The sequence below is a fragment of the Pecten maximus genome, chromosome 18 (assembly GCF_902652985.1).
Source record: "Pecten maximus chromosome 18, xPecMax1.1, whole genome shotgun sequence".
NCBI lineage: Eukaryota > Metazoa > Mollusca > Bivalvia > Pectinida > Pectinidae > Pecten > Pecten maximus.
The window spans coordinates 24915883-24931874 of NC_047032.1; the positions used below are offsets into that span (position 1 = coordinate 24915883).

Consider the following 15992-nt stretch of genomic DNA (forward strand, 5'->3'; position numbering starts at 1 on the left):
AAGGATGACTACAGAAAGACTTTGATACAATGTCCCTCAATATCATCTTACTTATTGTATACTAAGGATGACTACAGAAAGACTTCGATACAATGTCCCTCAATATCATCTTACTTATTGTATACTAAGGTCGACTACAGAAAGACTTTGATACAATGTCCCTCAATATCATCTTACTTATTGTATACTAAGGTTGACTACAGAAAGACTTTGATACAATGTCCCTCAATGTCATCTTACTTATTGTATACTAAGGTTGACTACAGAAAGACTTTGATACAATGTCCCTCAATGTCATCTTACTTATTGTATACTAAGGATGACTACAGAAAGACTTTGATACAATGTCCCTCAATGTCATCTTACTTATTGTATACTAAGGATGACTACAGAAAGACTTTGATACAATGTCCCTCAATATCATCTTACTTATTGTATACTAAGGATGACTACAGAAAGACTTTGATACAATGTCCCTCAATGTCATCTTACTTATTGTATACTAAGGATGACTACAGAAAGACTTCGATACAATGTCCCTCAATGTCATCTTACTTATTGTATACTAAGGTTGACTACAGAAAGACTTCGATACAATGTCCCTCAATATCATCTTACTTATTGTATACTAAGGTTGACTACAGAAAGACTTCGATACAATGTCATCTTACTTATTGTATACTAAGGATGACTACAGAAAGACTTCGATACAATGTCCCTCAATGTCATCTTACTTATTGTATACTAAGGATGACTACAGAAAGACTTCGATACAATGTCCCTCAATATCATCTTACTTATTGTATACTAAGGTTGACTACAGAAAGACTTCGATACAATGTCCCTCAATGTCATCTTACTTATTGTATACTAAGGTTGACTACAGAAAGACTTCGATACAATGTCCCTCAATATCATCTTACTTATTGTATACTAAGGATGACTACAGAAAGACTTCGATACAATGTCCCTCAATGTCATCTTACTTATTGTATACTAAGGATGACTACAGAAAGACTTCGATACAATGTCCCTCAATGTCATCTTACTTATTGTATACTAAGGATGACTACAGACAGACTTCGATATAATGTCCCTCAATCTCATCTTACTTATTGTATACTAAGGATGACTACAGAAAGACTTCGATACAATGTCCCTCAATGTCATCTTACTTATTGTATACTAAGGTTGACTACAGAAAGACTTCGATACAATGTCCCTCAATATCATCTTACTTATTGTATACTAAGGTTGACTACAGAAAGACTTCGATACAATGTCCCTCAATGTCATCTTACTTATTGTATACTAAGGTTGACTACAGAAAGACTTCGATACAATGTCCCTCAATGTCATCTTACTTATTGTATACTAAGGTTGACTACAGAAAGACTTCGATACAATGTCCCTCAATATCATCTTACTTATTGTATACTAAGGTTGACTACAGAAAGACTTCGATACAATGTCCCTCAATGTCATCTTACTTATTGTATACTAAGGTTGACTACAGAAAGACTTTGATACAATGTCCCTCAATGTCATCTTACTTATTGTATACTAAGGTTGACTACAGAAAGACTTCGATACAATGTCCGTCAATATCATCTTACTTATTGTATACTAAGGTTGACTACAGAAAGACTTCGATACAATGTCCCTCAATATCATCTTACTTATTGTATACTAAGGTTGACTACAGACAGACTTCGATATAATGTCCCTCAATGTCATCTTACTTATTGTATACTAAGGTTGACTACAGAAAGACTTCCATACAATGTCCCTCAATATCATCTTATTATATACTAAGGTTGACTACAGACAGACTTCCATACAATGTCCCTCATGTCATTTGACTCCTATGTTAATGATAAGTGCGGAGAAACTTTATACATTGCCGTTCAACCTAATCTGGCTTTGGTACTTGGTTTTCTTTGTTATTTAAGTTCCAATACACAGATAACTCCTACATGTTAGTAGTTCTATATTTCTCGGATCATCAATGCTATACCAGCACGATCAGTTCGTGAACGTTTTGACGGCGCTCGTTTTGTTCTGCATACTATGTATATTAATAAATGTGTTTGCCATTTCGGAGTAGGTACAATGCACTCGAACACCGTAGATAAGGCGTGTGTTAAGGTAGAGGGTTTGGTCAATGTTAATCTGGGTAGTGGAGTGTGTACTCTGTACCTGTGCTGTTTACTTCAATATTAATCAATACTTCTGTTTACAAGACCTATCAGAAAATGTCGATATCAAATGCAATTTGTAATTTCCCTTTACTTGTGTCAGCCGCCGAGTTCATCCAACCTTTGTCAGCTTTCTAAAGTGAAAGCATTTTCTTTTCTTATTTCCCCTTTAAGTTTGAGATATATTATGAATGATATGCAATGAATATTTCCTAGAGATATGGTTAAATCCTCAATCAAAATTGGTTTAATATTAATTTATTGAAATACTTAAATAATATATATTTATCATTATAAAGCATACAGCACTTCACGGAAACTGTTTTACTATGCACTGTACTTGTACGTATCTCTGATACGGTGCAAAGGTGAAATTGTTCCAACTTTTATTTTTATTATGTAGCTCTGTCGTTGTAACTACATACTTTAAGTTTACATGCTGTTGTTATTTAATGTTTGGTCAACATTAATATATATATATATATCAACACATTAAGTTAGCGTTCTGTATTCTGATACAGTGAACAAGAGCAAAATGGATATTAGAGTTTATGTTAGCTTAACTGTTTACTTGTGTTTAATTCTACAGCCTATTACTGGCCTAAGTAAGTATATTTATTTTTTATTCTTGATTTACTTTATTTTTGTATTAACTTTTTACCTGCCGTATAACTCGGTAATTTTGAAAGAGATAATGAACGTGTTTAAACATTTCCACAATTATGTATTTCTTATGACTAATTTGATACAGTTTTGCTGTGGACGAAACTTTTAAAACAATTAAAATGTCAAGTTATTTGCAAACACAAATAAGATTTCGATACTGTATCTAGTCTACTAAATAGAAAGCCAGTTTATCTTTGACTTCATTATAAAATATTCTGTCGACTACAGTCTTCTCACAGGTGGACATTTATACAGGTAGGTATTGCGTCGAGTGTGCAATTCAGAACATTCTGTGAGAATACAATGTCTTGTTTGTCTCGATTACACCGAGAAACAGCTTGACATTTATTTGTTTGATTAGAAAAAATATATGATTTCATTGCATAAGTACAAAACACCGTTTTGATTGGTCAATATCGCAAAGTGGATGGTATCAGATTTATAAATTGATTATTTTCTTTTACTTTACTAGTCAAAAAACATCTATTACAGTTCCATTAGGAAGACAATAGTCTATATATTTGTATGACGATAATATTGAGTTAAACTGATTTATCAAGCTGACTTACTATCTTTATTCATTATGAACTATTTCACTTAATATGTTTGAATTAAAAATGAATTGTATTAATGTATCGCATAGGCAATCGGTCCTTTATATATGGACAAGCACGATACCTTTAATCGCCTGTTGAAGATGTAAAATTTCGATTTCATATTTATTAATGCCTTAATTCTTGCAATCAATGTACTTTTGTGTAGGTTTAACCTGCATATGAGCAAACCAAGATCAATAAGATATATATTTGTATCTTTTATTGTAGAATGCAGTAACATAAGTTTTCCTGCTATCTTACCGATACCGGAGGCGACCACTGTAGGTAAGAAACTTGTATTGGACCTGTCTTGTTTATCATCATAAATGGCTACATAACTGTTTAACTACCATGTCTGATAGATGATGTCGGGACTTGTTTATCACCGTGAAATAAATCCCTTTTACACAGGTATGGGTATTGCTGTGTAAGGAAATTATCGCACCCTGTTTGTGCACAATTCAAACCTTAACCGATGTGTATTGATTCGGAATACTTAATTTAGTAGCATAAAATATGTACATCGGAAAAACTGATATTATTTTTATATGAAGGAGAGTAATTTATATCAATAAACCTCTATGTATCAACTTTGATTTCTCATGTATCTTGGATTGCTGAATCGGTTATGGCGCCGGCCACGTAACTCAGGTGAAGATCCGAGGTATGTGGTTCGACACTCCCGACCCCAGACTGATTGTGTTTCTCGAGAATCTTTACCCTAATTGCTCTGGATGCCTTGCGACCGGCCGTTCAATGAGGTAGTCACCAACAACTAAAAGGGGTCCCGTCCTAAATGCCCCTGGCTGTTCACGGAGCGACAAACCCAGCAAGAAAAAAAAATCTTAAATATGTCTCGGAGCCCAATCCTAAATACTCCAAAATGAAATAACTGACGTATCGAGGATGTCAGAACCCTTCTTCTTACCATAGTTATTTTAAGAAGAATGTCGCAAACCGCATCAAAATCGGCTGGCCGAGTGCCGAAATATCGCACATCAAAGTACGGGATTTGCACCTGTCGGTCGACTGCTGTTATTTTAACAAGATAGTGAATACAACAATGACGTTTAATCTTGTTGCCAAAGAACTGTTATCTAACCTTGATGACTCCGATAGTGTTACCATCAAAATAAACCGTTGAATGCGATTTACCTACAAAAAGAACACTTGTTTGGTTCCTGGTTCACTTTGGGGTTTATTTGTAGACTATGATGGCAATGGAAAGATACTTCATACTCATTTAGTTATCCAGTATCATTGTAGTTACATGTATGTTATGTTTTGAACGAATTACTTAAATTGTGCTAGTATTAGTGTCAAATTAAAATATATATGATAAAATTCAATGATTTACAGCAACATTCTTTGGAGTCTATTGAATGATTTCACTAAATCGGTCTCCATAGTTTTTACACAGTTGAAGGGTTGTGATAATTGTGGCTTGTATTGGAGTCCAGTAAATGACTCCACTGAACGGGTCTCCATAGTTTTTATACAGGTAAAGGATTGTGATAATTGTGGCTTGTATTGGAGTCCACTGAATGACTTGTCTAAATGGTCATCCATAGTTTTTATACAGACATAGGATTTAATCATTGTGGTCTGTATTGGAGTCCATTAAATGACTCCACTAAACGGGTCTCCATGGTTTTTATACAGATGAAGGATTGTGCAAAACATACAAAGATTACCCTCAAATATGTCTGCTGAAGTACAAAACAATTCAAACCTTGATCTGTTTGATTTTTTAATGTAATAAATCATTGCAAATGGACAAATCGAACGCTGAATATAATATTATCACACGTTCAGCACATTGTATTCTGTCCTCTTTCGAGTGGGTACGACGAATCTTAGAGTAATGTTGAGTTTCAAATAATATATCCTCGTCTCCAGAATGCCTAGTTTTCCAGGGTCTAACAAGATCGTATTTGTTCCAGGATGGAGGAACGGTTTTTTTGTCTCACTTGCAGTTTTTTTGTTTTTTTTTTCCTTCTTCTTCTCTAAGAAATCTGGATGGCAGGTTGAGCTTTCTGTAAGATTGTTTTGCATTATCTGAATATTCGACACAGGACCGAGAAGGACACTTAGCCGCGCCCATGTCCGTCCCAGTGAGCTGTCCTGCTTTGTGGACGTACCGGATGGATAAATCACCCGAGGGAGATTCAGGCACCGGCGTACTCGACCACTGTCCGAGTATATATCACTGACTGTTTGATTCTTTATTTCCCGAAGCATGATAACGATCATCACCCACAATTAAGAAGCGTAGTAAAATACAATCGACCATGGGTATCACATGACAATTTGCGACTTTACATTTCTAGAATAATACTGTTAACTGAAGTTGTATATGCATAAAACGGAGTAATAGCTGTGAAGTTTAACGAGACTTTGAGCCGATTCATCAATGGCCGAACATTTGTCATAGGTATTTCGTTCAACATCACAGCATACCATGTTGGTACTTTTGTCTTTGTGCTTTCCTTGCACTCCTAGAAGGGGATGCCATTTTACCAAAAACCTTGACTGAGCTGATAATGATGGAAGAGATCGCCTCTTTATGAACCTTCGAAGTAAATTGCCGACTAAATCTTTCCTCTTTTACACCATACATTGCCATCAGGACTTCACCAATACCGCGATGACTCTATATCCTCCATTGTTTCAGAACCCAGCTAGTTTGTACAACTAATATACTTTCTGTTTGTCGGTTCATGTAACCCGAATCTATGTTTGGTTCTATGGTACATTGTATCTCGCTCTGTTGCCCTTTCTATGAGAGTTATTCCTATAATGCTGAAAATTTCAAATCCTCATCTTGTTGATACATGTACCTCTTACTCGATTGCACTTTAATTGTTCCTCTGTCCTCGGGGTTTCCTCCTTTGAAACAAAACCTACATCGATTTAACACATATCCTGTCAAACATCACTATCACTGAAATGATCAGAAAGAAAGAAATATTTCCTGTTTACATGAAAAGATGGAATAGTTGATTTAAAAAAAGAAATGAAATGCTAATATTGGAATTTATCCGTAATTTTAATTCTACGTAAAGAGGACAAAATACTACTAAAATATTATTGTACAACGAAATCCTTGAAACAGTGCATGCATAATTATATCTGACCCTCCGGAACTATCTGTTCATCAACTGTATCCGCCGTATTATCAAGGTAAAATGCAGGTTCTCAATATCATAACCAGGATGTTGACAACTGAACCACCAGGATAAATATCAGCCAAAATATACACTACCCCTTATCATTGGTGTCTTCGGCAGTATGCTTCAGTGAGGTAGCACTATAAATCGGCAAAAGATCCGGCCTATCACATTGAGACTTAACACGAACATACCACAGCCTCCCAAAACACACATACAATGTACGCACTCACCACACGCATGCATGTCGCACGCACGGGAGGCGTCCTTAAATGATCTTAGCTGTTAATAGGACGTTAAACAAAATAAACCAAACCAAACCAAACCCCTTATCATAGGGAAATAAAATAGTACCACGTACCAAGAATACGAACACAACCGGCGATTCTATAACATATGTGCTTCTTCTACTTAATATGTGTACCAATACAACTATTCACACTTTTGGTTTCAGGGACGACGATTCTGGAAGTTAACGTCACGGATTCGGCTACGGACCAGTGGATACTCCGAAATCCGGGGAACTTCGCCGTTTCATATGGATCCAGCTTTTATAGACTTACTTTAGCAAAAAAGATTGTTGTGGTAAGTCTATATCTTTGTTCCCCATTATTCATGTCCGCTTTAATGTGTGTATTTGCATAGGAATGAAAAGGTGTTTTGAAGTATATTTCACAGGCAAAATGTCTTGAGATAAATTTGACCTGAACAAATATTGACCTGAAAATGACCTGAAATTGAGGCCAATTTCACATGAGGACTTTTTGAGGTCAATTTCATGTCAATTTCAGGTCAAATATAGGTCAATGCTTGACATGATTTGACTATTGTGCTCCATTCAGGTCAATTCGACCTGAAAATATTGACCTGAAATTGACCTTAAATTGATCTGAATTGACATGAAGACATCTTTCCTGTGTACGCAATGGTTGAATTTGGATAAAGTTAACACCAGGTTCTATCAATACTAGAAATCCCATTATTACTTAAGCCAAGGGCCGAGATGGTTATTAAATTCTAGGATTGATAAATCATTGTGTTAACCGATATACAAAATCAACAACTGCTGTAATGTATGGCTTATTAGAAATTAGCTGCGAATCTAAATTTTAGTATGACTATGTAACTAGGCGATTAGGTGGCGCAGGTCGTGAGTTCAGGGCACGAGTCATAAAATTGTCTTTCTTCGTCATTTGTGCTACTACATGCCTTTCGCGACTTGTCGGCTTATAGAGCTTCGTCTAAGTGAGAAACGTAGGGAGTTTTCCAACGGACGGAGGTTTTATCTTCGGTCTTATATCCGTACTTATCACTCATTGTCTTTTAACATAGTTAATTCCTTTTACAGGTTTGTCAAAAGGAAATGTTGTTCAGTCTGAACCTAAGCTGTGGAGGTCAAACCCAGGTACTTATATTTGTAATATATAATGATAATGTATCCATACACACAACTTAAGTATCAATGTAACGCACAAAATGCTTTCAATTATTAATTTTCTTGAAAATAATATTCTAAAAAAGATACATTTTTGTAAGATAACCGAAGAACGCTCTTTGAGACATTTTATTTGATGACATTTCCCCTTTCCCCTACAGGAGATGGTCATCGCTGTACAGTATACTGACCAATATAAACCTACATGGATAACTAGTAAAGTAAAACAAAGGCTGACGGTGAAGGAGGTATGTTAATATTATTATATACATAGCATAACTATACGGCGGTACTCTTCACCACATTTAGTATTATTATACCTTTACGTTTTTTTCTCTATATAAAAGTAATGTGATAATTTGACTATCAGCCTCGAGAGGATTGCGCATGTGTTTCCAGGACTATCACACCATGTGACAGTTCAAAAAAACTGTTACACGGCAAACTGTCACACGGCGAACTGTCACACCCCTGCTGTAACGTCGTCAGAATGTTTGAAAGACACAACGACATGCAAGCGCTTAATTGACACAGATTATTTGTTGTTGCAGACGGTAGCCTAACATTTTGTTTTCTCTCACGAAATTGTCAAACATGGATCAACACACGTGTTTTCAAAACGCCACAGACGTAGAGATCGGGTCATTATTAACGGACAGAGATAGCCAAAACACTAAAAGGGTCATACAAAAACGTCTGTCAAGTTAATGGAGGACTATATAGCAGATTCTCATACCAGCACATTTTTTAAATAGAGAAAAAAACGTAAAGGTATAATAAAACAGTCATCAAATTCGGTAATTCGGGCAATAGTAATTATGTCAGCCCCTCATCAACAACGGTTGCCCTCGGGCTAAAGCCCGCGTGCAACAGTTGTTGCTTCGGGGCTGACAAAATTACTATCGCCCTCATACCCATTTGATAAATGTATACTGTTATCTATATAATAACTGCTGTGGTACTCTTTAACACATTGAGTACATTTATGTTGATATTGTCTCTTTATTACAGTTAAACATCAAACCTACGACATTTCAGTATTTTTGTCATGTAGGCTTTGAATAACGTATATCAAAGATAAAACCAAATGTTACTTATTACACGGATGATGTGCGCAAAAACTTTATTCTGCCGGGAAACGAATTACAGTTGACTCTGTCGAAACCGGACTCCATCGGGACTACATAATGTGGCCTGTTTGTAGAGAGAGTCTGGCTTTAAAGTATTACATGTACAATATAATCATAATAGTTTTTGGTGTATATAGTAATATATACACACAGATCTTGAAACCGCATTTTATTTTATCTGTATCCAAACAGTGTTTATTTTTTAATTCAAAATATGTACAAAGTAAAATGTTAAATATAGCCCGGTTATGACATTGCTTCATTATTTCATTGTATTGTCAACCTAGACAGTATTAACTTGAAAACTTCTTTGTCTTTTGGGTAGAACTCGCAGTCATCTTCATCATCGAAGCCTCTGCTATCTATTTTCAATACGTAAGGTGCATGGATACCGTTCATCATATTTTCAGATTTTATCGATGAGTTTAGGAATGTGAGACATCTCTTTTCTGTAGTCCAGTCCATGGTATTTTCATTTTCCGCTTTGATATCTGTTTCTGTCCAAGTGTAAACTGTTCGGGCATTGCCAAGCCTATATTTCAATTTAGAAGAATTCCTCTCGATTTCGTGTTAATATCGGTAGGCCTAGTGGCGGAAACATTTGTCACCCCCCTCTACCTGTTTCCTCATCGGGGTATTCGGAAATCGAGGGGCTCTCGAGGGGAAATCTCGCTCGCATAAAAGGAGTTTGTAAAGATAACTGACATAATTACGTAAAGCGTTTTAATCAACAAGACAGGAACATCTGTTATGCGGGAAAAGACTTCAGGTGTTTGGCTGACCGTGCCTACCTTGCTCGGTCAATTGGTAATTGTTCACAAGAGCCACAAAGCCAACGCTGTACACAAGACCTGAACAAAGCCACCGATGTTTACTGGATCAGAGCAAAGCCACCGCTGTACATTGGACCAGAACAAAGCCACCACTGTACACTGGACCACAACAAAACCACCACTGTACACTGGACCAGAACAAAGCCATCACTGTACACTGGACCAGAACAAAGCCACCACTTTACACTGGACCAGAACAAAGCCACCGCTGTACACTGGACCAGAACAAAATCACCGCTGTACACTGGACCAGAACAAAGCCACCACTGTACACTGGACCAGAACAAAGCCATCACTGTACACTGGACCAGAACAAAGCCATCACTGTACACTGGACCAGAACAAAGCCACCACTGTACACTGGACCAGAACAAAGCCACCGCTGTACACTGGACCAGAACAAAATCACCGCTGTACACTGGACCAGAACAAAGCCACCACTGTACACTGGACCAGAACAAAGCCATCACTGTACACTGGACCTGAACAAAGCCACCGCTGTACACTGGACCTGAAAAAAGCCACCGCTGTACACTGGACCTGAACAAAACCACCACTGTACACTGGACCAGAACAAAGCCACCGCTGTACACAGGATCAGAACAAAACCACCACTGTACACTGGACCAGAACAAAGCCACCGCTGTACACTGGACCAGAACAAAACCACCACTGTACACTGGACCAGAACAAAGCCACCGCTGTACACAAGACCTGAACAAAGCCACCGCTGTACACTGGACCTGAACAAAACCACCACTGTACACTGGACCAGAACAAAGCCACCACTGTACACTGGACCAGAACAAAGCCACCGCTGTACACAAGACCTGAACAAAGCCACCACTGTACACTGGACCAGAACAAAACCATCGCTGTACACTGGACCAGAACAAAGCCACCACTGTACACTGGACCAGAACAAAGCCACCGCTGTACACTGGACCAGAACAAAGCCACCACTGTACACTGGACCAGAACAAAGCCACCACATTTAGTACTGTTATCTATATAATAACTACGGCGGTACTCTTTAACACATTTAGTACTGTTATCTATATAATAACTACGGCGGTACTCTTCACCACATTTAGTACTGTTATCTATATAATAACTACGGTGGTACTCTTCACCACATTTAGTACTGTTATCTATATAATAACTACGGTGGTACTCTTCACCACATTTAGTACTGTTATCTATATAATAACTACGGCGGTACTCTTCACCACATTTAGTACTGTTATCTATATAATAACTATGGCGGTACTCTTCACCACATTTAGTACTGTTATCTATATAATAACTACGGTGGTACTCTTCACCACATTTAGTACTGTTATCTATATAATAACTACGGTGGTACTCTTCACCACATTTAGTACTGTTATCTATATAATAACTACGGTGGTACTCTTCACCACATTTAGTACTGTTATCTATATAATAACTACGGCGGTACTCTTTAACACATTTAGTACTGTTATCTATATAATAACTACGGCGGTACTCTTCACCACATTTAGTACTGTTATCTATATAATAACTATGGCGGTACTCTTCACCACATTTAGTACTGTTATCTATATAATAACTACGGCGGTACTCTTTAACACATTTAGTACTGTTATCTATATAATAACTACGGTGGTACTCTTTAACACATTTAGTACTGTTATCTATATAATAACTACGGTGGTACTCTTCACCACATTTAGTACTGTTATCTATATAATAACTACGGCGGTACTCTTTAACACATTTAGTACTGTTATCTATATAATAACTACGGCGGTACTCTTCACCCCATTTAGTACTGTTATCTATATAATAACTACGGTGGTACTCTTCACCACATTTAGTACTGTTATCTATATAATAACTACGGTGGTACTCTTCACCACATTTAGTACTGTTATCTATATAATAACTACGGTGGTACTCTTCACCACATTTAGTACTGTTATCTATATAATAACTACGGCGGTACTCTTCACCACATTTAGTACTGTTATCTATATAATAACTACGGCGGTACTCTTTAACACATTTAGTACTGTTATCTATATAATAACTACGGCGGTACTCTTCACCACATTTAGTACTGTTATCTATATAATAACTACGGCGGTACTCTTCACCACATTTAGTACTGTTATCTATATAATAACTACGGCGGTACTCTTTAACACATTTAGTACTGTTATCTATATAATAACTACGGTGGTACTCTTTAACACATTTAGTACTGTTATCTATATAATAACTACGGTGGTACTCTTCACCACATTTAGTACTGTTATCTATATAATAACTACGGCGGTACTCTTTAACACATTTAGTACTGTTATCTATATAATAACTACGGCGGTACTCTTCACCCCATTTAGTACTGTTATCTATATAATAACTACGGTGGTACTCTTCACCACATTTAGTACTGTTATCTATATAATAACTACGGTGGTACTCTTCACCACATTTAGTACTGTTATCTATATAATAACTACGGTGGTACTCTTTAACACATTTAGTACTGTTATCTATATAATAACTAAGGTGGTACTCTTCACCACATTTAGTACTGTTATCTATATAATAACTACGGCGGTACTCTTTAACACATTAAGTACATTTATGTTGATAGTGTCTCTTTATTACAGTTAGACATCAAACCTACGACATTTCAGTATTTTTGTCATGTAGGCTTTGAGTAACGTATATCAAAGATAAAATCAAATGTTACTTATTACACGGAAGATGTGCGCAAAACCTTTATTCTGCCGGGAAATGAATTACAGTTGACTCTGTCTAAACCGGACTCCATTGGGACTACATAATGTGTCCGGTTTGTAGAGAGCTCTGGATAATATAGAGTCTGGTATTACATGAATAATATAATCATAATAGTTTTTGGATATATAGTAATATATACACACACATCTTGAAACCGCATTTTATTTTATCTGTATCAAAACAGTGTTTATTTTTTTTTATTCAATATATGTACAAAGTAAAATGTTAAATATAGCACGGCTATGACATTGCTTCATTATATCATTGTATTGAGAACCTAGACAATATTTACGATATTTACTTGAAAACTTCTTGGTCTTTTGGGTAGAACTCGCCGTCATCTTCATGATCGAAGCCTCTGCTATCCATTTTCAATACGTAAGGTGCGTGGATACCGGTCATCATTTTTTCGATTATATTGATGGGTAGTAGTCCAGTCCATGGTATTTTCAGTTTCCGCTTAGATATCTGTTTCTGTCCAAGTGTAAACTGGTCGGGCATTACCAAGCGTATATTTCAATTTAGAAAAATTCCTCTCGATTTCGAGTTAATATCGGTAGGCCTAGTGGCGGAAACATTTGTTATCACCTCTACCTGTTTCCTCATCGGGGTATTCCGCAATCGTGGGGCTCTCGAGGAGGAGGGGGGGTCACGCTCGCATAATAATGTAAATCGTTTTAATCAACAAGACAGCAACATCTGTTATGCGGTAAAAGACTTTCCTGAAGAGCCACAAAGCCACCACTGTACACTGGACCAGAACAAAGCCACTACTGTACACTGGACCAGAACAAAGTCACCACTGTACACAGGACAAGAACAAAGCCATCACTGTACACAGGACAAGAACAAAGCCATCACTGTACACAGGACAAGAACAAAGCCATCACTGTACACAGGACAAGAACAAAGTCACCACTGTACACAGGACCTGAACAAAGTCACCACTGTACACTGGACCAGAACAAAGTCACCACTGTACACTGGACCAGAACAAAGCCACTACTGTACACTGGACCAGAACAAAGTCACCACTGTACACTGGACCAGAACAAAGTCACCACTGTACACAGGACCTGAACAAAGTCACCGCTGTACACAGGACCTGAACAAAGCCACTACTGTACACTGGACCAGAACAAAGTCACCACTGTACACTGGACCAGAACAAAGTCACCACTGTACACAGGACCTGAACAAAGTCACCGCTGTACACAGGACCTGAACAAAGTCACCACTGTACACTGGACCAGAACAAAGTCACCACTGTACACTGGACCAGAACAAAGCCACTATTGTACACAGGACCTGAACAAAGCCACCGCTGTACACGGGACCAGAACAAAGCCACCGATGTTCACTGGACCAGAACGAAGCCACCACTGTACACAGGACCAGAACAAAGCCACCGCTGTACACAGGACCAGAACGAAACCACCGATGTTCACTGGACCAAAGCAAAGCCACCACTGTACACTGGACCAGAACAAAACCACCGCTGTACATGGGACCAGAACAAAGCCACGGATGTTCACTGGACCAGAACAAACCCATCAATGAACACTGGACCAGAACAAAGCCAACGCTGTACACAGGACCAGAACAAAGCCACCACTGTACAAAAGACCTGAACAAAGCCACCGATGTTCACTGGACCAGAGCAAAGCCACCACTGTACATTGGACCAGAGAAAAGCCACCGCTCTACACCGGACCTGAACAAAGCCACCGCTATACAAGGGACAAGAACAAAGCCACCGCTGTACACGGGACCAGAACAAAGCCACCACTGTACATTGGACCAGAGAAAAGCCACTGCTGTACACAGTACCTGAACAAAGCCATCGATGTACACGGAACCAGAACAGAGTCGATATCGGTTTACACAGGGTTCATGCACTATGTAAAGAAGGAACGGGACCTTGAAATCGGACCGAATTACAGAAAAGACAGAGGTCGGATCAGGAATTAAACTAGTATAGATAAATAAAGACATTTTTGGAAACACATTATTTGACTTGTTGAGGCAAAGATCTGGATTGGACAAAGTCCGGTTTAGACGAGTCAACAGTATTTGTAGTTCTGTTGGTTGATCTTTGAATATCTGTTCTATTGTCTATCAGTATTCAACAGTTTAAAACATTCCCTCGTGCAAACTTTTGTTGTTTAAAGGTTCCTAATGTCCATATAGTATGTTTCTTTCCGACGCTATTTCAATTTGTTCTGTTGATATGTGAAATTAAAATGTTATTTGTTAGTTGTTGTATTGCTTCACGAAACCCGAAGGGGTATGTCTTATGTAGAAACACTTCTAGTACAGTATATAAGCATGCGAATTTATTCTGGACCGAGGACGTGGAAATCATCACGGATGACATATTCTTAAAATCTTTTGTGGGTCACAGAATGTTTTGCCTGGGACTGCCGTATTAAATCTCAAAGGAGTTGTCACCGACGGCGATTGCTACAGCGGTGGAAATATCATAAAGGTGGTTCCCTACAATGCCATCTTCCAGGTAAGAACATTTATCCAAATGGGTTTAAAATTAGGGACATTCATTGTTTATATAAAGCATACTTTTTCTTTATTATATTTCCAAATACTTCCGATATTATAATATGTGGACATGACAGGCAGAGCTTTAGTCTGCGAAAACCGAAACCGGCAGTTAGTACGAAATTTGTATGAAACAACATTTTTAAAAGGATTGATTTTGCCTATTCCTCAACATCATTTCCTGTCCAAATAATGTATCCAGATACATCACTTATACTACATGTAATTATGTGTATGATAAGTGAGCTGAAGTCTTTGCATAAATCCCCAATAATTCTTGACTCGTTGCTTTGCAGTTCATATAGCTTGACTTAATGTATTATTTCCATTGTACGAATTGCAATACCTATTAACATCATAATTTTTATGTGCAATGGCATACGTTCTATGAGGTATTTTGTAAGTATGTTTCGCAATATCTGGTTTAGCGAAAGTATGTTGTAGAGTATGATGGGTATTCCTTTCCTGATTATGATAAATGAGGTGTAACTACTTGTACATATACATGTATATCAATATGTGGTTAAAAGAATCATCCCCTACCTAGAGGATGTGATAGAGAAATATCCAACCCGATGTATGATATTCATAATTTGTCTAACCGAGACTAAT

The 15992-nt window shown here is 37.5% G+C and overlaps 1 long non-coding RNA gene across 1 annotated transcript; it reads left to right on the forward strand.

Moving 5' to 3' along the window:
• Positions 1-7983: 7983 nt before the first annotated feature.
• Positions 7984-15292, forward strand: LOC117316888. Its single transcript, XR_004530026.1, has 3 exons — positions 7984-8035; positions 8227-8313; positions 15229-15292. It is a non-coding gene; the product is annotated as an uncharacterized LOC117316888 (long non-coding RNA).
• Positions 15293-15992: the final 700 nt, after the last annotated feature.